The sequence below is a fragment of the Bubalus kerabau genome, chromosome 4 (assembly GCF_029407905.1).
Source record: "Bubalus kerabau isolate K-KA32 ecotype Philippines breed swamp buffalo chromosome 4, PCC_UOA_SB_1v2, whole genome shotgun sequence".
Classification (NCBI taxonomy): domain Eukaryota; kingdom Metazoa; phylum Chordata; class Mammalia; order Artiodactyla; family Bovidae; genus Bubalus; species Bubalus kerabau.
The window spans coordinates 79,372,190-79,398,858 of NC_073627.1; the positions used below are offsets into that span (position 1 = coordinate 79,372,190).

The 26,669-nt window shown below is 36.0% G+C and overlaps 1 long non-coding RNA gene across 4 annotated transcripts in view; it reads left to right on the forward strand.

Annotated features, from left to right (window-relative positions):
• LOC129649877 (uncharacterized) overlaps positions 1-26,669 on the forward strand; it is a 271,900-nt gene that overhangs the window by 149,806 nt on the left and 95,425 nt on the right. For all 4 annotated transcript variants that reach the window (XR_008713346.1, XR_008713342.1, XR_008713345.1 and 1 more), the window contains exon 2: positions 13,883-13,998. This is a non-coding gene — a long non-coding RNA (uncharacterized LOC129649877). The remainder of the gene's footprint in view (positions 1-13,882; positions 13,999-26,669) is intronic.

The window sequence follows — 26,669 nt, forward strand, 5'->3', positions numbered from 1 at the left end:
GGTTGGTGGTGAGGTAACAGGGTGGTGTTTCACTAATGTCAATTACTGGCGTTCGGGTTCCAATCAGGTCCAGTGCCATGGTCAGCATGTAGTAACCATCCTCTTAGAGGGTGGGAGGGTCTTAGATCCTGAAGAACAACTCAATATCTGTCAGATGGTTATGTATATACCAGTGAAGAGGAACTAGGATTCTGTTTTATTAATGAACTATTGTCATTACTTTATTTGTGTCAGTTACAAATTGGCACTTGCCGTTCACCTCTGTAAGGATTAAATCATAGGCTGCTGAAACTGCTGACCTTCGACATGTCCTAAAGTGAGTTCAAGGTGGAGATCAGATATGAGGCTCTCTGTGCTCTCAAAAAGGGGCAGAATGTGTTTTCAGACAGATATTTTCAGGAACTGATTTTATGAGCCCAGTTCTTTCATCTTCTCATATCTAGAAGAGCACTAAGTTCCTTCATGGTGACATTTGCTTCTAGTGACTAGCAAAAACTGCAAAATGTGTGCTTGATTGCATGAACTTCTTCACTGAAATCACTTATGTACTGACCTTTCTCTGCCTGCCTCTTTGGAGCTGTTTATCAGAGCTATCTGAGGGCTATCTCCCAGGCTGCAGTCCTCATTTTGCCCCAGATAAAACGTAGCTTGCAACTCTTACACTGTGCATTTCTTTAAGTCAGCATGTATTTGATTGCTTTTCCTTTGTTTCTATGTTTCCTCACTTCCCTAATTAGTAACTGCATTGATCTGTTATTTGAAACTCAAAGAAGGGCTAGGAGACTAAAGCATTATTTTACATATAGGAAATTGAGGACACTGAGGGACTTTTGTACTTGAAAGGTCCCCATAGGGTCCTGCTCATTTTCATTATGTCTACTATTTGTTTTAATGGATGCCACTGTGGTATGATGGTATGAGGGTGAAGATTGCATTTTATGGCTTTTATACCCTTATCAAATAGGATCTTGCATGGGATAAATTAAATACAAAGCCAACTATCTGTATCTCTTTGTTTATACACATGCATTATGTGTGTGTGTGTGTGTGTGTGTGTGTTTTAAACTAAAGCAGCTAGGAACTCAAAGGATGAGTTAATTTTGTTGTTGTTGTTCAGTCACTCAGTCATGTTCAATTCTATGTGACTCCATGGACTGCAGCACTCCAGGCTTCCCTGTCTTTCACTATCTGCCAGAGTTTGCTCAATTTCATGTCCATTTAGTCAGTGATGTTATCTTACCATGTCATCCTCTGCTGCCTGCTTCTCCTCCTGCCCTCAATTTTTCCCCGCATCAGAGTCTTTTCCAGTGAGTCAGCTCTTCACATCAGGTGGCCAAAATATTGGAGCTTCAGCTTCAGCATCAGTCCTTTCAATGCATATTCAGGACTGATTTCCTTTAGAATGGACTAGTTTTATCTCCTTGCAGTCCAATGGACTCTCAAGAATCTTCTCCAGCACAATTCAAAAGGATCAATTCTTCTGCACTCAACCTTCTTTATGGTCCAACTCTCATAGCTATACATTTTTCAAAAACCCATGGATTTATGTTTTTCTTTCACTCCCATAGAAACAGCAGTCTTTGATAAAAGTTCAGTCTTGAAGCATTGCTAACATTAATTTGCCATATTTTAAAAGACACTATAGTGCAGAACAAGAAATGGAAGTAAATATCCCCAGTTTTGCTTTAGTATTTCTTTTTTAACGTTAACTGATATCAATCGGGATGGGGTGGGGGGAGGTCTTCTACATGGGTCATTTAGGTAGGCAAACATATGTTGTCATCTGCCCTGTACTTAAGTAGGAAACAGGCATTTAATTTGGCCAGCACACTCTGCTAGAAGCAAAGTCCCTCAAAAGGAGTCTTTAATCCTATATTCAAATACTCCTCCTGATATCAAGAGCCCTATTGTGTCCAGTACCCTGGCAAGTTGCTTTTGTTCAGTATCTCCTTCTTCTAGAAAACAGACCTTTAATTTCATATTTAGAACCTACTAAGGAGAAGCTATTGAAGAGTATTTTAATGGTAGTTAACTCTCAGCATTCCCTCTGGGGGAGAAAAAAAAAGGAAAAATAGAAAAATTGTATCCCAGTGACATGTTGCAGTTCTGCCTTATTTTTCCCACTTGGCAGGAGATTGCACAGCTCCTCTGCCTACTACCTTCACTTTCTTCACTCTCAGATCTGTAGAAATTCTCAGAATAATTGTCTTTTTGGTAACCTCTGAAGATTTCTTGGATGTAATAGTCAAGGATCATAATTCTTCCCCATAAAACATAGACGATACAACTCCCTGGAAACAGAAAGAAATATGGATTAAAAATATACACAGTGCTTTTCTTAATGTTTACTTGTTGAAGGAATACAAGTTATCTCTCTTAATTTTTTCCTAGTTTCCATAGCATATTCAAAAGCAGAGACATTACTTTGCCAACAGAAGTTTGTCTAGTCAAGGCCATGGTTTTTCCTGTGGTCATGTATGGATGTAAGAGTTGGACTGTGAAGAAGGCTGAGCGCCAAAAAATTGATGCTTTTGAACTGTGGTGTTGGAGAAGACTCTTGAGAGTCCCTTGGACTGCAAGGAGATCCAACCAGTCCATTCTAAAGGAGATCAGCCCTGGGATTTCTTTGGAAGGAATGATGCTAAAGCTGAAACTCCAGTACTTTGGCCACCTCATGTGAAGAGTTGACTCACTGGAAAAGACTCTGATGCTGGGAGGGATTAGGGGCAGGAGAAGAAGGGGACGACAGAGGATGAGATGGCTGGATGGCATCACTGACTCGATGGACATGGGTCTGAGTGAACTCCGGGAGTTGGTGATGGACAGGGAGGCCTGGCCTGCTGCAATTCATGGGGTCGTAAAGAGTCGGACACGACTAAGCGACTGATCTGATCTGATCTGATCTGATATATTTCTTTAGCTTCCCTGGCAGCTCAGACAGTAAAGAATCTGCCCATAATGCCAGATATCCAGATTTGATCCCTGGGTCAGGAAGATGCCCTGGAGAAGGGAATGGCAACCCACTCCAGTATTCTTGCCTGGAGAATTCCATGGACAGAGGAGCCTGGTAGGCTACAGTCCATGGGGTCACAAAGAGTCAGACACAACCGACTGACAGTTTTCACTTTCATATATTCCTTGGTACATTTAAAAACATAATTTCTTCCTAGGATTCTTGTATAATCCTTTAAATTGCGATCCATCTTAACATGGTATCTTAGTGTAGTGTAATAAAGGTTCATCTATGCATAACAGTGACTCAAAATATTATTGATTTCACAAAGAGCGATTTTTATTTCTTTTCTCTCATAATCCATTCGTGGATCATTTAAGGAAGGAACATTAATTTGGAGAGCTGTCTAGAAACTTTCCAATTGATAATTTTGATACAGTAGAGCCAATACCAGCATCAAAACTTAAAAACAAGTGTCTGTGTCTTGGAAGAAACTCCTTAAAATGATGTTAAGGCATTCTTAAAAAAAGTCACCTCATTAATGTTCTTAATGGTACAGGTGGTAGAGTATAGGAAAGCTGAGTTAAAGTAATTTTGAATAATCAGAGTAAATAGTGACACTTAAAGAATTTCTCAGCTGGCTTTTGCACATATTTTTGTCTTTATGTAGGCATACAGTGATAAATACTAACATTTTTTGTCTAAATGTAAAATAATTTTAAGTTAGTAGAAATATTTTTACATATCAGATAATAAATATTGTGTTATAACTTAATTGCCAGCATTTTTTATTTCTTATTAACACTTAAAATGACATCTTCCAACCAACTTAGGCTTCAGTTCAGAAAAATGTAGCACTTCTGATCTTGCTGCTCATTGGCAATTAACATACAATCCTCGCAGTCCTCCCCACCCCCACGTCTGTGTCCCAACACCGCTTGCCCTGCCTGGAAGGCTTCTTTGCCCTCTGCCTTCATGTTGTGTTTGACCAGTAGGAGCAATATTCAGAAGGTCTTAGAGTGGGAGGAGAAGAGGAGGGGAGATGGTTATTCCCGCACCTCCTATCTTTTACTTTGCTACAGATCTGGCAAAGGCTTTATCTCTCTATGGCCCTAAGGTTTGTCTCAGTGGACATGAGTCCAGGAAATAGGGCAGCCTGGAGTGCTACAGTCCACAGGGTCACAAAGCATCAGAAAGGATGTAGCGTGGAACAGCAACAACAGAAGGTTTGTGTAGTGGTCCATGGGTCAAGTTTTCACTGGACTCCGGGAATTCGGTTTACCTCTTTTTTCCCTTCAGAATTAGATGTAATGTATTTCCTTCTGTCTAAGTGATATCACCTATGCCTTTGCCCACCATTTCAGAATTCATGCCTTGCAGTTTCAGAATCCATGTTGATCTCTTAAATCTGCTCAAACCTTTGCAAATAGACCCTTCATTGATCTCTTTTCAATTAACCTGTCTTAAGTATATCATCTCTCTCGTGGTAGAACCCCAACGGACACACAACCCAGTTTTTTCTGTGCGTTTTTTTTTTTTTTTAATATCAGCTGAAATTAGCCTGTTAATGTTAAATTTAGTTTTGGTGTATGCTTTGTGTCAGTAAATACTCAGAAATTAAGTTGACTGGTAGTTTACATTTGGTACTTTGTAATGCTTAGGCATAAGGGTTATGCTGTGGTTACAAAGTTGGATGTGTTTTTCCTTTTTTTGTGCTATAAAACAATTTAGTTATCATGGGATAACATTTTTAGTATACGTTGTTTAATATACGCTTTGCTGTGTTTAGTCGCTCAGCAGTGTCTGATTCTACAACCTCATGGACTGTATAGCCTCCCAGGCTCCTCTGTCCATGGAAATTCTTCAGGCAAGAATACTGGAGTGAGGTGTACGCATTCCTCCAGGGGATCTTCCCAACCCCAGGGGTCAAACCCAGGTCTCCTGCATTGCAGACAGATTCTTTACTGTCTGAGCCACCTAGAATACTGGAGTGGATAACCTATGCCTTCTCCAGGGGTAGTATATGTTATGTTATATTAAAATTTGGATGTAATGACTTGTGGGACCATGTCATCTTGGAGTATCGACCAACAGGGCCTTAATATTCCCTTTAGCTCACCTACCCTTGAGATAGGATTCTGACTCAAGCTATCTGCCTCTCTTTTCTTGGAACATTTATTTTAGAAAATTTATAATTGCAAATTCTGACTCTGCTCTGTGAGCTATAAATCATTTAAAAGTCTCTTGGCAGTTTTACAACCCAGGAATGTCTTTCTCAAGGACCTAGAGCTATCCCAGTGAAACATAATCAACAGGCTTAAGAGCACCCTAATCTCCCAGTCCCAATGGAAGAGTAAGAGCCTACCTCCAAGTTGTAAAACTTCCTCCAGCCATGAAGACAGGAGAAAATTTAGTTTTTATAGTAAGACCAGTTAGCAAATAAAGGTGGCATAAAATCTCCCTCACTTCATCTCATAAACCCCTTGTTACAGCAGAATTGAGTTGAGAATCCAGTTCTCTCCCTTGTTTTAACAGGCTCTTGAACTCACCCTAGGCTTTTCATGTATGGCCGGTACAATTGTCACTTTAGACAGTATCTTTTTCATATTTCTCATTTTTATATACCACTATTAGTTTGAGGATGAAATGAATGGCATCACGGACTTAGTGGACACAAATTGGAGAAATCTCTAGGAGATAGTGAAGGATAGGGAAGCCTGGCATCCTGCAGCCCCTGGGCTTGCAAAGAGTCAGACATGACCGAGCAACTAAACAAGAACAATATTAATTTATATTTTTTCAAGAATCACTTCTTAGTTCTGTTGCACTTTTCTTTCCATTTCAAAATGTCTGCTATCTTTATTTTATCAGAATCACCCGGGGAGTTTTTTTTTTTTTTTTAATTCATTCATTTTTTGACTGCAGAGTCTTCATTTATGCACTGGCTTTCTGTAATTGCAGCGAGAAGGGGCTACTCTTCAGTTGCTGTGCTCAGGCTTCTCATTGCAGTGGCTTCTCTTGTTGTGGAGCCTGATCTCTAGGTGCTCCTGTAGCCTTTGTATCACAGAGGCTTAGTTGCCCTCCAGCTTGAGAGTTCTTAGTTCCTGACCAGGGATTAAACCTGTGTCCCCTGTACTGGCAGGCAGTTTCTCAACCACTGAGCACGGAAGTCCCTCTGCTTTCTTTCATGAAGTATAATCCTTATATTTTTTTAGTATTTTTCTTATGTTATCGAATATGTCCTTTATTGTTTTCATTTTTCCTTTTGTGAGTAATGATGGGTTTTTATGATGGTTAATTCCCCTCAGTAAAATTGTCATCAATTTCATAGTTTTAAATATAGTACTCACTATTTGAAAAGTAAATTTTGATTACATCTTTTATCCAAGAATTTTTTAGGAAATAATTGAATAATTTCCATTTCTCCAGGTATTTTTTAATTGCTATATTTACAATTTCTTTATAGTTGTAAATGCAGCATTAGCAGACAGTAATTAACTACAATGTCTATTTTTGTTGTTGTTGTTTTATCACTTTTAAGAGCTTTTATGCAATAGATAAGAGAGCAGTGTTGGTTTTGATTTTCAGAGGACTCAGTAATAATATTTGTTTTTCATAAATAAAAAAGGATAAAAGGACAGCCATCATTTAATAAGCTTGCCACTAAGCCAATTCCCATCTGCCTATTTGTATGGATGCCAATAGCACACAAATTTTAATTTTTGAAAGGATTTCATAAAGAAAAATCTAAAATTACAATGGACACTTGGAGACATTTTTGACAAACAAGATGCTTCATTTTAGACAACTTAGCTCAAAAAGGAGAAGACAGATTGTATATTTGTTTGTCTAAAGAGAATTTATATGAGCGTTCACTTACTTAAATGAGCTATAATGACTCGTGTGTGTGTGTGTGCATGCGTGTGTGTGTGTGTGTGTGCGCATACATGTGTATGTGTACTCAAAAGAGGATTCGTGCATCTAATCTTTCCCTTGAGAATAGTAATTTCACATTTGTCTGAAACTGGCTTCTTCAAAACTTTCTCTTTTTATTCTTTTTATTTTGTTCCTTTTCCTATCCTTTGCCTTGGGGATTTTTGGATATCAGTTAATCAAAAACTGTTACATGTTCACTCCAAAAATATCCAGTCTAGATATATATTGTCTTCAAAAAGAAAAAAAAAAAGGTAAAGAAAAATTACTAAACTGAAATTATTTTGCTTAAAATATGTGAGTTTTTTTTTTTTTAAAGCCCTATAACGTGGAAATGTAGAATAGTGACCTTGCTCAAAATCTTAGGGAAAATATGGTCTCTAGTTCCACAAATGAAGAAGAAAGCTTAAGTGTGATTTAAAACTCTTTAAAATTCAGTTTTCTAAACACATAAGCTTGTAAATTGTCTTACAAATAAGTACATGTAATATTACTGTTTAATGAATAACAGAAGTCGAGTAATGGGCATGTCTTTTTCCATGTTTTAGTACATAAATTAATAGCAACAGAATTTCCAGTTTATACAAAAGTATGTCTAAACTTCTCATATAAATTTTTGGAAAGTTCCAACATTTGTTTTTGAGTTAAAGAAGCTATCATTGTTCTCATAGTAGTTTAAGCTTTCAAATTATTAAATGGTGTAGAAAGAAATTAGTTTGTAATAATTGGATATCTCTTAAAGTGTTAAATCCCATAAATTTTAGTAATACTGGGAATAACAAGAGAATAATGTATTGACTTTAATTACAATTTCAAAATTCTTAATTAAATTTAAAACCTTAGACTAACATTAAGGTTTTTTAATAAATAATCTTTGGTTTCTTGGATAATTTGAGGGCAAGGAAAAATAGAAGTTTTGGTCATTAAGCATAATTCACCTTGTTTACTTTTACCATATAGAATGTGAAAATGCCTTGCAAAATGTTATCACCTTTATTTATCTTTTTTTTTGCTACAATAGAATTGTTGGTTAGAAAGGTTATAAGAAATATCTGCTCATAAAGATGAAGAGTTTATGGATTTGTAATTTAGTTGTCACTATGTTTGTGTCTGTAGGGAACAAAAATTGGTTACTTTGGTTCAGATGATAATTAATATAAATAATTGAGATTATATCAAGTATGAAACAAGAATGATATTAATATGGACTTTCTTGAAATGGCTCAGTAAACAGATTTTTTCTGTGTTTTTATAAAGAGATTAAAATGATTAATAAAAGAAAGTAAGCTTTGATATTCTCCAAATTTTAATAAACACAAAGCTATTTTCAGAATTATTTGTTTCCCAAAACATAGTTCCATTATCATAATTTATATGCATAAGTAGCCTTCTCATGTGAAAAGAAAAGTGTTCATACTGAAACCCAAAGACTAGATACTATTTACCTATTAATTCTTGTTTTCAGATTTATTATACGTGTTACTCAGGTATAAAAAGTGACATTTGGTATAGATCAGCTTATGATATATGCTATATGATTTGATTGATTTTAATTTGATTCAAAAGCCTTTTCAGTGTTCTTTATTTAGGTTTTTATTCAAGAATAATTAATGACTATATTCTTAGAAATTAGTTGAATGTCATTCCTAAAATAAGGATTCTACCATCTGTTTTATAAAATTTAAAGATTCTTTTGATGATGAATACAAGATAGGTGAAAGACTTGAGTAAGTAAAGGCTGTCACCAAGGGCCACACAGAGGGTTGGCTTGGGGATAAGGTTGCAGTGAGCAACTTACCTGTTAGGCATTTTCACTCAGAATTCTTAAGACTTTCTCTCTGGTACGTGTTCCATCTGCCAACCTCAGAATTTTGGAAAAGATAGCAAATGGGGATTTTATACAGTTGTATCATTCACCCGAACATGAATGCATCATAATTGTTTATCTGGATGGCTAGAAAGTTTGCTCAATCAAAAGACAGCTATCTCAGTGTAACCTGAAAACCTCAAAACATTAAGACTGTTTACACCTTGGCTTATCTAACTTAAATATTCAATACTGAAGACACTCATGTTATATTTTTATATTTAAAAACAGCTTTGCAAGGCACCAGGAATGTCGTTCTTCCTAAATTTCTCAGAGATCCTTCAGGGTTCTGGCCTGAGCAATGAAAATTAGCAGACTAAATATAGAGACTGTCTCCTTTTGTTCTCTGGAAGCATTTGTTCTTTCACATTTTAAGTGTATTATAAACAGAGGTATGCTTCAGATTTCATAGCGAGATGAATCCCTGAGCCATTTTTTTTTTTTTTTAATGTTCACAATAGAAATGGTTCTAAATGAGGGCCCTTCCTCTTCTTGCCTCTGAGATTTGCTTTCATTAGGGAGGCAAGATTTCTCTCTTTCTCAAGTGGAAAGGAGTATAACTATATACCAGTCCTCATAAAAACTCATAATTTCAGTTTTCTCTCATGTATTAAAGAAAATCACTTTCTGTATATGTGTGGATAACCATTTGCCTCTCATCACATACTTCTGAGAGTCAGGTACAGGAAACTGATGTGGTTATTTGCTGTCATTAATAATAGTCTGATTTTACTCTGGAACTTTCATGTTTGCTTTCAGAATAATATAAATAGACTAAATATTAGCATTTTATCCAATGCTACTCATCATCTACAAACACCTTTGTTTTTATCATCTATAATCGACAATAAAAATTGGGAGAATAAAAGATACTTAAAAGCTTTCACAATTATCTAATGTATTATTATAAAGTTTTAAAGCTCTGTATGGTAAAAAATCTGCTTGTGAATGCAGGAAACACAGGAGAAAAGACTACATCCCTGGGTCAGGAAGATCCCCTGGAGAAGGAAACGGCAACCCACTCCAGTACTTACATGGAAAATCCCATGGATAGAAGAGCCTTGCAGGCTACAGTCCATAGTGTCACAAAAGAGTTGGACACAACTTAACGACTGAGCATCCACACACCCATACAACCAAATTTATTACTAATAAAGTTCAAAAGGATAAATATGGACTCCTTGTGTGACCTTTAGCCAAGAACTAGAAATATCTATTATTTAAGGCTCCTTTTTAATCTTACTAGAAGAATCCTCATAGATTCTGTTAATACTAACAGTTGCACTGAAAATCTATGGAATTAACACTTAGATTCATGATTCTAGTTAAAAAGAATTGACCCTTGAGTTCATATCTCTTAGTTGATATTTGGCAAAACTAATACAGTTATGTAAAGTTTAAAAGGTACTGGCACAAAGACAGAAATATAGATCAATGGAACAAAATAGAAAGCCCAGAGATAAATCCACGCACATATGGACACCTTATCTTCGACAAAGGAGGCAAGAATATACAATGGATTAAAGACAATCTCTTTAACAAGTGGTGCTGGGAACTCTGGTCAACCACTTGTAAAAGAATGAAACTAGAACACTTTCTAACACCATACACAAAAATAAACTCAAAATGGATTAAAGATCTCAACGTAAGACCAGAAACTATAAAACTCCTAGAGGAGAACATAGGCAAAACACTCTCTGACATACATCACAGAAGGATCCTCTATGACCCACCTCCCAGAATATTGGAAATAAAAGCAAAAATAAACAAATGGGATCTAATTAACTTTAAAAGCTTCTGCACATCAAAGGAAACTATTAGCAAGGTGAAAAGACAGCCTTCAGAATGGGAGAAGATAATAGCAAATGAAGCAACTGACAAACAACTAATCTCGAGGATATACAAGCAACTCCTACAGCTCAACTCCAGAAAAATAAATGACCCAATCAAAAAATGGGCCAAAGAACTAAATAGACATTTCTCCAAAGAAGACATCCAGATGGCTAAGAAACACATGAAAAGATGCTCAACATCACTCATTATCAGAGAAATGCAAATCAAAACCACTATGAGGTACCATTTCACACCAGTCAGAATGGCTGCGATCCAAAAGTCTACAAGTAATAAATGCTGGAGAGGGTGTGGAGAAAAGGGAACCCTCTTACACTGTTGGTGGGAATGCAAACTAGTACAGCCACTATGGAGAACAGTGTGGAGATTCCTCAAAAAACTTGAAATAGAACTGCCTTATGATCCAGCAATCCCACTGCTGGGCATACACACTGAGGAAACCAGAAGGGAAAGAGACACGAGTACCCCAATGTTCATCGCAGCACTGTTTATAATAGCCAGGACATGGAAGCAACCTAGATGTCCATCAGCAGATGAATGGATAAGAAAGCAGTGGTACATATACACAATGGAGTATTATTCAGCCATTAAAAAGAATACATTTGAATCAGTTCTAATGAGGTGGATGAAACTGGAGCCTATTATACAGAGTGAAGTAAGCCAGAAAGAAAAACACCAATACAGTATACTAACGCATATATATGGAATTTAGAAAGATGGTAACAATAACCCTGTGTACGAGACAGCAAAAGAGACACTGATGTATAGAACAGTCTTATGGACTCTGTGGGAGAGGGAGAGGGTGGGAAGATTTGGGAGAATGGCATTGAAACATGTAAAATATCATGTATGAAATGAGTTGCCAGTCCAGGTTCAATGCACGATACTGGATGCCTGGGGCTGGAGCACTGGGACGACCCAGAGGGATGGAATGGGGAGGGAGGAGGGAGGAGGGTTCAGGATGGGGAACACATGTGTACCTGTGGCGGATTCATTTTGATATTTGGCAAATCTAATACAGTTATGTTAAGTTTAAAAATAAAATTTAAAAAAAAAAAAAAGAATTTACAAGCAGCAAAAAAAAAAAAAAAAAATAAAAATAAAAATAAAATTTAAAAAAAAATAAATCAAATGATAAAAAAAAAAAAAAAAAGTTGTGTTTTGCATTTCCAAGAGTTCAGTGCTGACAAGGCATCCCAGTAATAAAGATTCTCAAGAATATTGACTCAAGTAGCATGATTCTCAGAGAAGGCAATGGCACCCAACTCCAGTACTCTTGCCTGGAAAATCCCATGTATGGAGGAGCCTTGTGGGCTGCAGTCCATGGGGTTGCTAAGAGTCGGACACGACTGAACGACTTCACTTTCACTTTTCACTTCCATGCATTGGAGAAGGAAATGGCAACCCACTCCAGTGTTCTTGCCTGGAGAATCCCAGGGACGGCGGAGCCTGGTGGGATGCCATCTATGGGGTCACACAGAGTTGGACATGACTGAAGCGACTTAGCAGCAGCATAATTCTAAGACCAGCACCTTCCACATGTCAGGGGCCAATGATTGCTATACCTTAAAAAAATCCTCATTTCCCTTTCCCGCCTAATTCCTTTCCCCATTTCTATTAATTTGCAATTCCACTTATTGTGAGTTGTTTTCATGTTGCAACATTCAAATAGGTTTGAGTTAATGGCCTTTTACTAGTTTCACTTCTTCAGCTTTTGCAAATTCATTTTCAAAGTAGAAAGTCTCTTCCATGCTGTTTTGGAATTAAACAAGTATATCAGGAAGTAATACTTAATTTTTGGACTCCATCTGTTTCTAATATATTTATTGCATGAGAATGCCACTTTTTATATTAACACTCTAAGAATTATACTAGATATATTACAAGGGAGATCCTCTCCATTTCTTCATACAGATTATATGCATCTTCAACAAGAGCTAAGAAAATAACCAGAAAAGTTATGATTTTAAAGAATTTTAATTATCTCATTAAATGTTAATGTATTAATTTGAAACAAGTTGTACAAATCATTATTGCAGAGTGATTTAACGGGGCATTATACCGATTAATATCTGCACCATTTAGAGCAGAGTGAGTTTTTAAAAAGCAATATTCCCTGAGGCAAAGAATTCTGTGCAAATGCATGAAACTCCAAATATCCATGTACAAGCTTCCTTGTAACTTTTTTTTTTTCACTTTCATTATTTGGAAAAGCAGGAAAAATTAACAGATGATCAATTCTTTATGTGTTTGTTTTAGAGTTAGAATATACGTGTAATGCTGTTATTTTCAATTAATTTCTTAGAAAAGGATCAGAGTTCATTAATAGCATAACTGAATTAAGGCATCTAATTACTTTAATCAGTTGGACCATAGCCTGATTTAGCCTATTAATAGCACAATTATATTTCCGTGTTGATTTTGGAGTATTAAAATCACTATCAAGCTTCTCTTGGTCCAAGCTCTGACAATCTTTGTTGAATCTTGCCCTCATTTTAGATGATAATTCCACATGGATGTGTATTTTGGGCTTGTGAATATATATACCATTTCTTTTACTATCTTCAGAAAATGTTACTTTTTAGTTCTGTCAAAAATCTAAAATAGTATGAACATGGTCAATCTGATTTTTGATTCTTGAGTAGACCTCTATGATGTATCACTTTTATTAAGAATGAATGTAAGTAGAATAAATCAGTAATGTTTTTTGTTAATTTATTATTCAAACAGTTTTTATTGGGTGCTTGCTGTATGTTGAGCTTCCCTAATGGCTCAGATGATAAAGAATCTGCCTGCAGTGCAGGAGACCAAAGTTGCAGGCAGATTCTTTACCATTTGAGCCATCTGGGTCAGAAAGATTCCCTGGGGGAGGAAATGGCAACCTACTCCAGTATACTTGCCTGGAGAATTCTATGGACAGAGAAGCCTGCTGGGCTATAGTCCGTGGGATTGCAGAGAGTCAGACACATCTGAGTTAATAACACTTGGTTGTATATTAGACACAAGGATATTTAAAAATGAACAGCATTTACATCCTGCATGTTATCATGTTCACAGAAATGTCCAATGAAAATATGAAATAGGAAAATGAGTTGAGGATCAAATTTTTAGTTTACAAACTTGTACCTATGGAGAATATTGATATATCTCAACTACTTGTAACAAGCAAGTTATGTTTTGGGTATTTTCCTTGGAATCTCTTGGTAATATCATTAACTTGGTTCAAATCTGACCTGGAAACTCCTTTGTACAATTATAAATATTTCGTTCTTTTGCAGGATGGACACTCACCCCAAACTTAATATGTTGATACTGAAGACAATTCACACACCAAGAGAGTTGACAGAAAATCTTCACACAAAGGACTCTTGAGGAAATCAGTTTGTGGAAACAGGTAGGAAGTGGCTTGGGCAAAGCAAAGGGAGTGGGTTTATAGTTGTTAAGGGGTATAACTAAGGGAAAGTTCTCATACCTTGGCAAGAGACTTGTGAAATTTAAATTCTCATTTGCTTCAAAGAAGAAAGTATGCACAGACTCTCTTATAAGCTGGTCCAGAATGGGGCCGAAGGGGGGAAATTTTGAGAGTTAAAAATAAGTCAACAAACATCAAAAATGTGGTCATCTGTAAAACATGCATTAGACTATTTTTGAAAAAATATATATATATATTTTTCTTTAAAAAAAAAAACAATCTATATAATAAGATAGAACTAGGATTTAAACTATTGTCTGCTTTAAGGAATCATGTGATTTTGAATAAGTCATTTTATATCTGTTAGATTCAGGAGTATTTTGTTTTCTCTTCTATAAAATGGAGCTAATACTTAATCTACTTCATAATCTTAATCCTCATAGTAAGGATAAGACAGAGAGATCAGTTAGTCAGTTCAGTCGCTCAGTCATGTCCGACTCTTTGTGACCCCATGAATCGCAGCACTCCAGGCCTCCCTGTCCATCACCAACTCCCGGAGTTCACTCAGACTCACATCCGTCAAGTCAGTGATGCCATCCAGCCATCTCATCCTCTGTCGTCCCCTTCTCCTCCTGCCCCCAATCCCTCCCAGCATCAGAGTCTTTTCCAATGAGTCAACTCTTCGCATGAGGTGGCCAAAATACTGAGTTTCAGCTTTAGCATCATTCCTCCCAAAGAAATCCCAGGGCTGATCTCCTTCAGAATGGACTGGTTGGGTCTCCTTGCAGTCCAAGGGACTCTCAAGAGTCTTCTCCAACACCACAGTTCAAAAGCATCAGTTCTTCAGTGCTCAGCTTTATTCACTGTCCAATTCTCACATCCATACTAAGACAGAGAGATCAAGTGTTTGACAGATGTTTCCCTTTGTATTTTATTCTTCTGAAATAATACTAGTAAGTATGACTCGATATTTATTTCCAAAGACCCTTTGTAGGAACACTTTGAAGCTGAGTATCCCATGACTTTTACTATGTGGGCTTCCAACTCTATGTCAGTGGAACTTCCTGAATGAAGTAGATCTCAATCTGGGTAGATGGTGCAGAATCTCATCACTGTCTTACTAGAAATGGCTAGGTAGGGATACTTAGAAAAACTGGGAAATGCAAACATTGCAGGAGAAAGTGTTGATACTCAATCCTTAGATGCTAGAATCTCCATGAATAGGTTTTGAGAATAACCAAGAAATACTAGATCTTAGATGCTGCCAGATCAACTCTTTTTAGTTACTGGTTTAGGAATGTATCTGAAGTAAAGAGTTTAAATATATGATTTCTTAATGAAATTTAAAGATGTATATTACTTTGTCATTATATAGACTTAAAAACTTTTAAATTTTAACTCCTAATTTAAAAAATAGTATATAGCAGACACAAAATGATACTGGAAAAATTATGATTTGTTATTTCAAAGACTTCTTTGTAATATCTGTCACATATTAGGATACAAATAGTATGTAACAAAATAGCCCAAGTAAAAGCACAAATAATATCAGGGAGACTGAAATACAAAATATATATTTCAGCACCTATTCAGGGCACATCTTGTATACAGACAGTCAATTTCACATTCTAAATTATTTACCATGGAAAATTAGTATAAACAGCTTTCTTCCTTTTAATTATTTACAACCAGAATGTTATATAAGAATTTCTTGAAAATGTTAAAAACCTAAAAAAAATTTTAATGTCTTTTTTCAATTTTATTAATATGTTCAAAAATAAACTTCAGTATGTCAATCATGCTAGTCAAATATGCATGTAAATGACATAAATTGGACAGTGTGTATGAAGTAATTAATCATTGCTAGTGTTTAAGCTATATAGACTTTTTAAATGATTAACATAGTTGCAGTCTAATTTACTGTAATTAATAAAATCAGTAATTAGTTTTGAAACAAGAGCAGTATAATTAAAAATATACATGGTATTCAATGTATATACTATTATTATGTTAAAATCAAGACCTTCCTGAAAAGGTCTAGATAGGGAAAGAAAATGAAAAAAATATATATATGTGACAAATAAAATACCAGTAATAGTCTACATATGAGGACAATTAGATTTTGTTTCAGGATGGGAAACTATTATTTTTAACTGATAATTGTACATTTACTTTTTAAGAAACTAAAATACCAAAGAGAAATATGAATACTTTTTTTTGCATGATTTAGAACATGCCAGTGTCCTATTACCTATATTTATTGAGACTTTGATAATCTAACACTCCTCATATGTGCTCAACATATGCCAGCAACTAAGCCTCTTCCCACCAGTCTTTTGTACCTAAATGTCAGCCAGGTTCAGGATCTGGGAGGTAGTGAGGGCCTAGTAGCCAAAATACAGTTCTTAATGCATGAAGGAGAAGATAGCTAAACAAATCTCCCAAGAATCCTTCACCCCAACCCTTATAGATGCTCACACACTCTATAAGGTAAATTTCTTTTTAACATTATTTTAGGTGGGGAAAAATGGAGGAATTTTAAACTTAATTGTGTAGAAGTAGGAAGCTTGAAGGGACCATAGATGACTTTTACTTTCTACTATATATATGCATATATATACAGTATATACCTATATATATATATATATATATATATTTGGATATATACTATATATATATATGTTTTATGTTAAAAATGCAATAGATATTATAAAAATGGTATGTATCATTTCCATTATTCAAAAACAAAAATGGAAATATATTTTTAAAAGGTAGGAATAATTCCAATGGAATTTTATATGGAATGCCAATAGTGTCTCAAATAGAATTTGTGTACCATGTACATTGAAGTTATGGGTTTATCTGATATGATGACAGGGTTAAGTACAAAGTCGGTGAAAAACCCTGTTCTTAAAAAACAGTATAAATTATAGAATATGCAAGTATAACGTATTTTATGCCTCCAAGTAATGAAAGTTTGAATATTCAAATTAGAGCTCAAAGAAATATGAAGTGTAATTAAGATATAAAAGAACAGAGTAAGAATATGATAATTATGTCCTTGTGGATATAGATCACATGAGATGGCAGAATGATTTGAACTCATAGAGTAGTTATTAAGTCAAAATTAACCAGAGGAGTAAAAAGCACCTTGGAAATAGTAGAATAAGAGAAAGCAATAACAACTCAAGTTTATTGTAAAACAAATAGAATTGAAAGTTTTTGTAAACACTGTTGTCTTCTTTGGTCATATGAAAGAAATTACATCTATGGCTTTGTATGTATATATTTCTACATGCTAAATATATATCTATGTATCTTTCACTGGCTCAGTGGTAAAGAATTTGTCTGCAGTGCAGGAGACGTGGGTTCAATCCCTGGGTCAGGAAGATTCTCCTGGAGAAGGAAATGGCAACCCACTCCAGTATTCTTGCCTAGGGAATCCTATGGACAGAGAAGCCTGGGGGGCTACAATCCATTGGATTTCAAAGGAGTTGGACAAAACTTAGCAACTAAACAACAACTTTCACAGTAAAATGTTTATTTTAATCAAATAGGATAGTAAATGTATAAATATATTAATGTGAAAACAACTACAAATTATTTATTTATGAACACAGCATAAAGATGTCTAATCCTGATTTATACTCTCTAATACGGTGAGATTCTGAAGTATAAAAGTATACTACAGTATAAAAACATGAAGGATAAAAAGCCAAGTGTTAAAAGAAGCATGGATAATAAAATTACTCTATCAGGTAATCATTTATAGAAAATAAAAATAGCATGTGTCTCTATAAGGAACTCACAGTAAAAATTTCTAGTCCAGACATTTTTGAGTTTGAGACATTGTGGAGAAAACTGTGAAGTTTGAGAAAGTTGAAAGAATTTACTCAGTTTGTGGGACAGACAAATGGAATCTGTCACTGGTTAAGCCTCAAGTATTTATACTAGAAATTATCAAGATGAGAATATTGAAATAATATTCCATTTGCTGTTAACTGAAGATATAGTTTACATTCATATATCAATTGTTAAAAATGTATAGTTTTTAGAGTACATAAACCATGCAGATGCTCAGTGAGCAAAAATAAACTAGTTGCAAATTAAAATATGCACATTATTTAGCAAGCAGATATGTACGTTTAAGTATGAATACTAAGTATGATTTTCCTGTTAAAACTTTAATAGTTTTTTAATGCATTAACTTTTTAATATCTACACTCTGATGACAATAGCAATTAATTGTCCTAGTGCCAGTTCTCTTGCTTTAGTAAAATACATGTTTACTGATTCTTTTAATGTTTAATTACTACAAAAGTTATAGCTTAATCATTAATTAGGTCACTCATTCAACAGCATTATTCAGAACTTACTATATGCAGATATCAACTATAAATATAGCAATAAATGAAATATAGGTGGTCTCTGTTACCACTGTCTTCCTATTTCAACTAAAACAAAACTCAATAGCCTCCAGTTGCATTAAAGTAACATGCAATTTTATAATGCCAGGTTTATTATTTTTAAGTTATAATTTCACCATTTCACAAATTTTTGACATTGCAGAACATATAAAAATTGGAAGTGATTATAAAATGTTTGAACATATTAGTGATAACATAACTAAAATGCCTTTGAGATATTCTGTGCTAAAAAAGATATTGATATCTGGGATTCATAGATATTATTGCTCCATCATTGAATACAACTTCCAGCAAGCTCAACTTAACTGATAAGATATCCTTTGTGTTCTTCCTAAACAGTAGGCAAAAGAGAGCAAGGGTTTATTAACCTCTTTTTCATGGAGAAATGGTGTAAATCAGTACTAAAGTTTTGTTAGAAGAGATAGCTGTGAGAAAGAGGACATATTAAGTCAGCAGAGTTCAGTGCAAATGATAATTAAAACTCACTATGCATTACTGAGTGCCAAGAAATAGCCTTAAAAACTTTACCTCCCTATGAGTTGAGAATTATTAGCATCTCATTTTACAGATATAAACACTGAAGCACAGAGCAATGAACTTACCCAAAGTGACACAGAAGACCAGCCAGAGACAGGATTTAAACATCAGCAGTCTGACTATCACATTTTTCTTTTCACACAGTCTTACAGTGACACTCAGAGTGGAATCTGCTTCTCAGATTCCAGAAGGAAGGCCAGATAAAATGTTCCCAATATATCGCCTTGCAGGCAAATAGTCAATAGATGGTGAATCGTGCATCATAAAAAGATTAGATTAGCTGACCTCTAAAGTTCCTTCCAATTTCAGCATTAGATGATTCTCTGAAAGTTAATGAATTTTCGTTGACTGCTTGGCCTAGAGCCAAGATACATTGAAAAGTTGCATTGTGGAAAGAGACCAGTAAGTGCCTGCTTTATAGAGAACAGAATATGTTTGAGGGTCCGTTTCCAGCAGAAAACTCCAAGGGCTGAGAACTGCCCTGACAATTCACTTAGCTGTCAGTGGAACCCAGAGAACAAAACAGTGCTCTTCTTCTGCTCCATCTCTGCTCTCTGAATTATTTTTCTGGCCTACTGCCCTAGTGAGTGACCATGGCGACTTTCTCTTCTTTTCAGCTAATTTAATATCTGTTAAACTAGGAGGCAAAATTATTGACATTTTTAAGCTTTGAATTTATAGCAGGAGCTGCTTATGCCACAGGAACTATTTGTGTGATATTGTGACCCATGGCTAAATCTAGGAGACTTAGATTAATTTTATAAATGCATACCAGAAACCTGTATGTAGATACTGGGATGCCATATATAAATATTACTGTGAGAATAGTTTTTTGTTTGTTTGTGTGTGTGTGTATGTTTATATAAGTATCTGAAAAATGTGGATATAGATATTCTGGTCTTTATATTTTGGCTCAAGATAAGCCTTCTCTGATGCAAAATATGTGGGTGCTAATTTTATTTTTAAAAAAGGTGATAAGAGTAATATGGATAGTAAATATATATTTGTTAAAATATGAATAAAAGAATGTCCCCTTTGTTATCAAAAATGCTTTCAGCAATAACCTCAGACTTAGATGCTTAGTTTTAAGTTTTATTATTCACCTTCTGAAATCCTCTTTAGTTGATTTTTAATTTAAAATCAACTTAGCTACCCCATTAAAACTCCATACTTTGTTGTTGTGTTTTGATTTCAAAACTCCAGATTTTGGTATCTCAACTGAATATCTTGAACAACTAGTTGGTACATTTCAGCTAAGTTTTCTCTACTGTTGTACCTAATGTAGAAATAGCTTCCTATGACTATGTACTCCAGAATTCAGCATAGGAAAGTCTTTGCTCTTAAAGCAGGTTGTCATCCTTAATGATGTGAAACTGGTCCATGACTCAGTAAATTCCTTTTTATTTATAAATCAATATCTGACCAATCTTTCAGGAATTTGTTGTTGTTCAGTCACTCAGTTGTGTCCAACTGTTTGTGACCATATGGACTGCAGCACTCCAGGCATCCCTGCTCTTCACTCTCTCCTGGAGTTTGCTAAAACTTGTGTCCATTGAGTTGATGATGCTATCAAGCCAACTTATTCTCTGTTGCCCCCCTTTCCTCCTGCCCTCAATCTTTCCCAGCATTGGGGTCTTTTCCAATGAGTCAGCTGTTTGCATCACATGGCCAAAGTATTGGAGCTTCAGTTTTAGCATCAGTCCTTCCAATGAATACTCAGGGTTACTTTCCTTTAAGACTGACTAGTCTGATCTTCTTGCAGTCCAAGGGACTCTCAAGAGTCTTCTCCAGCACCACGGTTTGAAAGCATCAGTTTGTCGGTGCTCAGCCTTCTTTATGGTCCAACTTCACATTTGTACATGACTACTGGAAAACTCATAGCTTTGACTAGATGGACTTTTGCCCACAAAGGGATGTCTTTCTTTTTAATATGCTGTCTAGGTTTATCATAGCTTTTCTTCCAAAGAGCAAGCGTCTTTAATTTCATGGCTGCAGTCACCATCCACAGTGATTTTAGAGCCCAAGAAAATAAAGTATCTCACTGTTTCCATCATTCCCCCATCTATTTGCCATGAAGTGATGGGACCAGATGCCATGATCTTAGTTTTTATAATGTTGAGTTTTAAGCCAGGTTTTCACTCTCTTCTATCCCCTTCATCAAGATCTTTAGTTCCTCTTTGCTTTCTGCCACAAAAGTGGTGTCATCTGCATATCTGAGGTTATTGATATTTCTCCTGGCAATCTTTATTCCAGATTCATCCAACCTGGCATTTCCCATGACGTACTGTGCAGAGAAGTTAAATAAGCAGGGTGAAAATACATAGCCTTGATATACTCCTTTTCCAATTTGGAAGCAGTCCTTTGTTCCATGTCCTGTTCAACTGTTGCTTCTTGACCTGCATTCAGATTTCTCAGTGGGAAGGTAAGGTAGTCTGGTATTCCCATCTCTAAGAATACACAGTTTGTTTTGATCCACACAGTCAGAGACTTTAGCATAGTTAATGAAGCAGAAGTAGATGTTTTTATGGAACTCTCTTGCTTTTTCTATCATTGAGGATGTTCTATGATCATTGAGATGTTAGCAATTTGATGTCTGGTTCCTCTACCTTTTCTAAATCCAACTTGAACATCTGGAAGTTCTCAATTCACTTATTGTTGAAGCCTAGCTTGTAAGATTTTGAACATCACCTTGTTAGTATGAGAAATGAGTGCAATTGTGTGATAGTTTGAACATTCTTTGGCATAGCCTTTCTTTGGGATTGGAATGAAAACTGACTTTTTCCAGTCCTGTGGCCACTGCTTAGTTTTTCATATTTGCTGACATATTGAGTGTAGCAGTTTCACAGCATCATCTTTTAGGATTTTAAATATCTCAGCTGGAATCCATCACCTCCACTAACTTTGTTTGTAGTGATGCTTCCTAAGGCCCACTTGACTTTATGCTCCAAGATGTCTGGCTCTAGGTGAGTGATCACACCTTTGTGATTATCTGGGTCATGAAGATCTTTTTTGTATAGCTCTTCTCTGTATTCTTGTCACCTCTTGTTAATATCTTCTGCTTCTGTTAGGTCCATACCATTTGCGTCCTTTATTGTGTCCATCTTTGCATGAAATGTTTTCTTGGTATCTCTAACTTTATTGAAGAGATCTCTAGTCTTTCTCATTCTGTTGTTTTCCTCTATTTATTTTCATTGTTCACTTAAAAAGGCTTTCTTATCTCTCCTTGCTATTTTTGGAACTCTGCATTCAGATGGGTGTATCTTTTCTTTTGTCCCTTGCCTTTCACTTCTCCTCTATTTTCAGCCATTTGTAAGTTCTTCTCAGACAACCATTTTGCCTTTTTGCATTTCTTTTTCTTGGGGATATTTTGATCACAGCCTCCAGTACAATGTTAGGAACCTCCATCCATAGTTCTTCAGGCACTCTATCAGATCTAATCCTTTCTATCTATTTGTCACTTTCACTGTATAATTATAAGGGATTTGATGTAGGTCTTACCTGAATGGCCTAGTGGTTTTCCCTACTTCCTTTAATTTAAGTCTGAATTTTTCCTTTTTTTTTTTTAAGTCTGAATTTTTCAACAAGAATTTCACAATCTGAGTCATAGTCAGCTCCTGCTCTTGTTTTTGCTGATTGTATAGAACTTCTCCATCGTGGGCTGCAAAGAATATAATCAGTCTTACTTTGATATTGACCATCTGGTGATGTCTATATTTAGAGTTGTATTGTTGGACGAGGGTGTTTGATATATCCAGTGTTTTCTCTTAGCAAAAATCCGTTAGCCTTTGCCCTGGTTCATTTTGTACTCCAAGGGCAAATCGTTCAGGAATAACAGATATAATATCCAATAATATGATAATATGCCTGGTGATGTCATCTTAGTGTCATATTGCTTGGATTAGTTTCAAAAACAACTGCAGATTTTAGAAGCTTCAGTACTTACTTTTTAGCAGGCACTAACTGACATTCAGTTGGGATGATAAAAAATATCAGTTTGCATATTTCTTCCCCTCAAAACTCATTGTGAAACATACCTCTGTTTTCTATATCACATTGTCTCTGCCCATCTTTTAATTCAGCCTCAGTTGTGGTGGAAAATTTCTTGTAATTCAGATTCACCTTTGGTTGCTGTTGTCCATTTTAAGCAAATTGCCTCTTCCAACAACCTATCCTAGCAAAAAATGGCTTGATTTGGTCATAGGAGCAGCCCAGAAATACAAGGATGATGTGCCCTGTGAGGCCATTCTCAAACCATGGGTAACTGAAGCTTTTGCTTAAGAGCTCCAACTTCTCTTTGGTTGAATGGACCGTTCTGAGAGGTGGTGTGACTTTTCACTTGCTCGGAGGAAACTTAGAATCAAAGCCTACAGCTGTGACCATGTTACTACACCATCCTCAGGGTTGGTTTTTTTTTTTTTTTCTTCCTACTTTCACATGTCCTGTTTTCTTACAACTACACCTGAGTCCTTGCTTCAGGGTCCATTAAAAGGGAATCCAAACAAAGATAATCACTCTAGTCATGCAATACAATAAAAACCAATCATTTAGGGGGCAATGCTAAGGATTATTCAGAGGCTGTATCTCTTAATATCTTTGCAAACAAATTGATCTCAGCACTGCCATGTAATTCACAATTTGGTTAACTCAGCATGTGTACATTTGGAATAGAACTAAAATTGTTCATTTAGAAAAGTCTTGGCACACCCTGCAAAATTATGAGCAAAACATTTAAATTCTTCAAACAAAATATCAATGATAACCCCTACACCTAAAACATGTGAATCTGTTTTCAATCAATTAATAAGGAATCTCTATTTCAGGCCATTAGCAAATGTGTCAATTTCAAAATATTGTCAGTTAATATAAAGAGTATTTGGTCCTGAAAAAGCATACTAATGTTTTACAGTCCTAAATATCTTAAATTTTATACTGTCCAATTCATTAATTACCATGAATTCATTCTCCATTTACCCTGGAAATGGAGAACCAGAAAGTACATGCCTCAAATATATTTTTGTATGTCTAAGAAATAGCTTCCATAAATCATGAATTAACATGACTGGCTTTATCTTTGAGATTCATCAAAAAATTAGAAAATGACCCAGTCTTCATCTTCTACAAGACTGCTTTAAAAGATATTATCCTCCATATCATACCTTAATCCTCACATGAATTTCTACAAAATAAATTAGCAAAGAATTTAGTGTGAATAAAAATTTGACAAACAATATTTATAAACCGATAAGCAGCTTTGCATAAGATTTAGAAAAGGCAGAGGAACCAGAGATCAAATGGCCAGCATCCACTGGATATTTGAAAAAGCAAGAGAGTTCCAGAAAAACATCTACTTCTGCTTTCTTCACTATGTCAAAGCCTTTGACTGTGTGGACAACCACAAACTCTGGAAAATTCTGAAAGAGATGGGAATACCAGACCACCTGACCTGCCTCTTGAGAAATCTGTATGCAGGTCAGGAAGCAACAGTTAGAACTGGACATGGAACAACAGACTGGTTCCACATAGCAAAAGGAGTATGTCAAGGCTGCATATTGTCACCCTGCTTATTTAACTTATATGCAGAGTACATCATTAGAAACACTGGGCTATGAAGAACTAGCTGGAATCAAGATTGCTGGGAGAAATATCAATAACCAGATATGCAGATGACACCACCCTTATGGCAGAAAGCAAAGAAGAACTAAAGAGCCTCTTGATGAAAGTGAAAGTGGAGAGTGAAAAAGTTGGCTTAAAGCTCAACATTCAGAAAACAAAGATCATGGCATCCAGTCCCATCACTTCATGGCAAGTAGATGGGGAAACAGTAGAAACAGTGGCAGACTTTATTTTGGGGAGCTCCAAAATCACTGCAGATGGTGACTGCAACCATGAAATTAAAAGACACTCCTTGGAAGAAAAGTTATGACCAATTTAGACAGCATACTAAAAAGCAGAGACATTACTTTGCCAACAAAGGTCCGTCTAGTCAAGGCTATGGTTTTTCTAGTGGTCATGTATGGACGTGAGAGTTGGGCTGTGAAGAAAGCTGAGCACCAAAGAATTGATGCTTTTGAACTGCAGCATTGGAGAAGCCTCTTGAGAGTCCCTTGGGTTGCAAGGATATCCAACCAGTCCATCCTAAAGGAACTCAGTCCTGAATATTCAGAAGGACTGATGCTGAAGCTGAAACCGCAATACTTTGGCCACCTGATGTGAAGAACTGACTCATTTGAAAAGACTGATCCTGGGAAAGATTGAAGGTGGAAGGAGAAAGGGATTGCAGAGGATGAGATGGTTGGATGGCATCACCAACCCAGTGAATATGAGTTTGACTAAACTCCGGGAGTGGGTGATGGACAGGGAGGCCTGGCGTGCTGCAGTCCACAGGGCTACAAAGAGTTGGGCATAATTGAACCACTGAACTGAACTGACTGATTCATGAATGAATAGATTTTTTTCTTTTTCTATTTTCTACCAGATAACCAAGGAGTAAATGTTCTTAGTGGTAAATTTATTTAGATTAAATGTTCAATTTAAATGTATTATACTCATAATGCAGAACTGTTTCTTTTAATGATTTTTTAAAATATAACATTGAACAATTATCAGAAAACAGGATAAGAACAAAAATGTGCTCAAATTTATGCCTCCATTGCATTCAGTTCAGTTCAGTCACTCAGTCGTGTCCGACTCTTTGTGACCCCATGAATTGCAGCACACCAGGCCTCCCTGTCCATCACCAACTCCCGGAGTTCACTCAGACTCACGTCCATCGAGTCAGTGATGCCATCCAGCCATCTCATCCTCTGTCGTCCCCTTATCCTCCTGCCCCCAATCCCTCCCAGTATCAGGGTCTTTTCCAATGAGTCAACTTTTCGCATGAGGTGGCCAAAGTACGGGAGTTTCAGCTTTAGCATCATTCCTTCCAAAGAACACCCAGGACTGATCTCCTTTAGAATGGACTAGTTGGATCTCCTTGCAGTCCAAGGGACTCTCAAGAGTCTTCTCCAACACCACAGTTCAAAATCATCAATTCTTCAGCGCTCAGCCTTCTTCACAGTCCAACTCTCACACCCATACATGACCACAGGAAAAACCATAGCCTTGACTAGACGGACCTTTGTTGGCAAAGTAATGTCTCTGCTTTTCAATATGCTATCTAGGTTGGTCATAACTTTCCTTCCAAGGAGTAAGTGTCTTTTAATTTCATGGCTGCAGTCACCATCTGCAGTGATTTTGGAGCCCCCCAAAATAAAGTCTGACACTGTTTCCGCTGTTTCCCTATCTATTTCCCATAAAGTGATGGGACTGGATGCCATGATCTTTGTTTTCTGAATGTTGAGCTTTAAGCCAACTTTTTCACTCTCCACTTTCACTTTCATCAAGAGGCTTTTTAGTTCCTCTTCACTTTCTGCCATAAGGGTGGTGTCATCTGCATATCTGAGGTTATTGATATTTCTCCCAGCAATCTTGATTCCAGCTTGTGCTTCTTCCAGCCCAGCGTTTCTCATGATGTACTCTGTATATAAGTTAAATAAGCAGGGTGACAATATACAGCCTTGACATACTCCTTAAGATTCAAAGGGTGACTCAGTCTTTGTTTCTCTCACATTTATGTTTAGAAAACATGATTTATCTAACGATATAATAAATTTAGACCTCCTTCATTGAATTTCTATTTTTTTTAAAAGT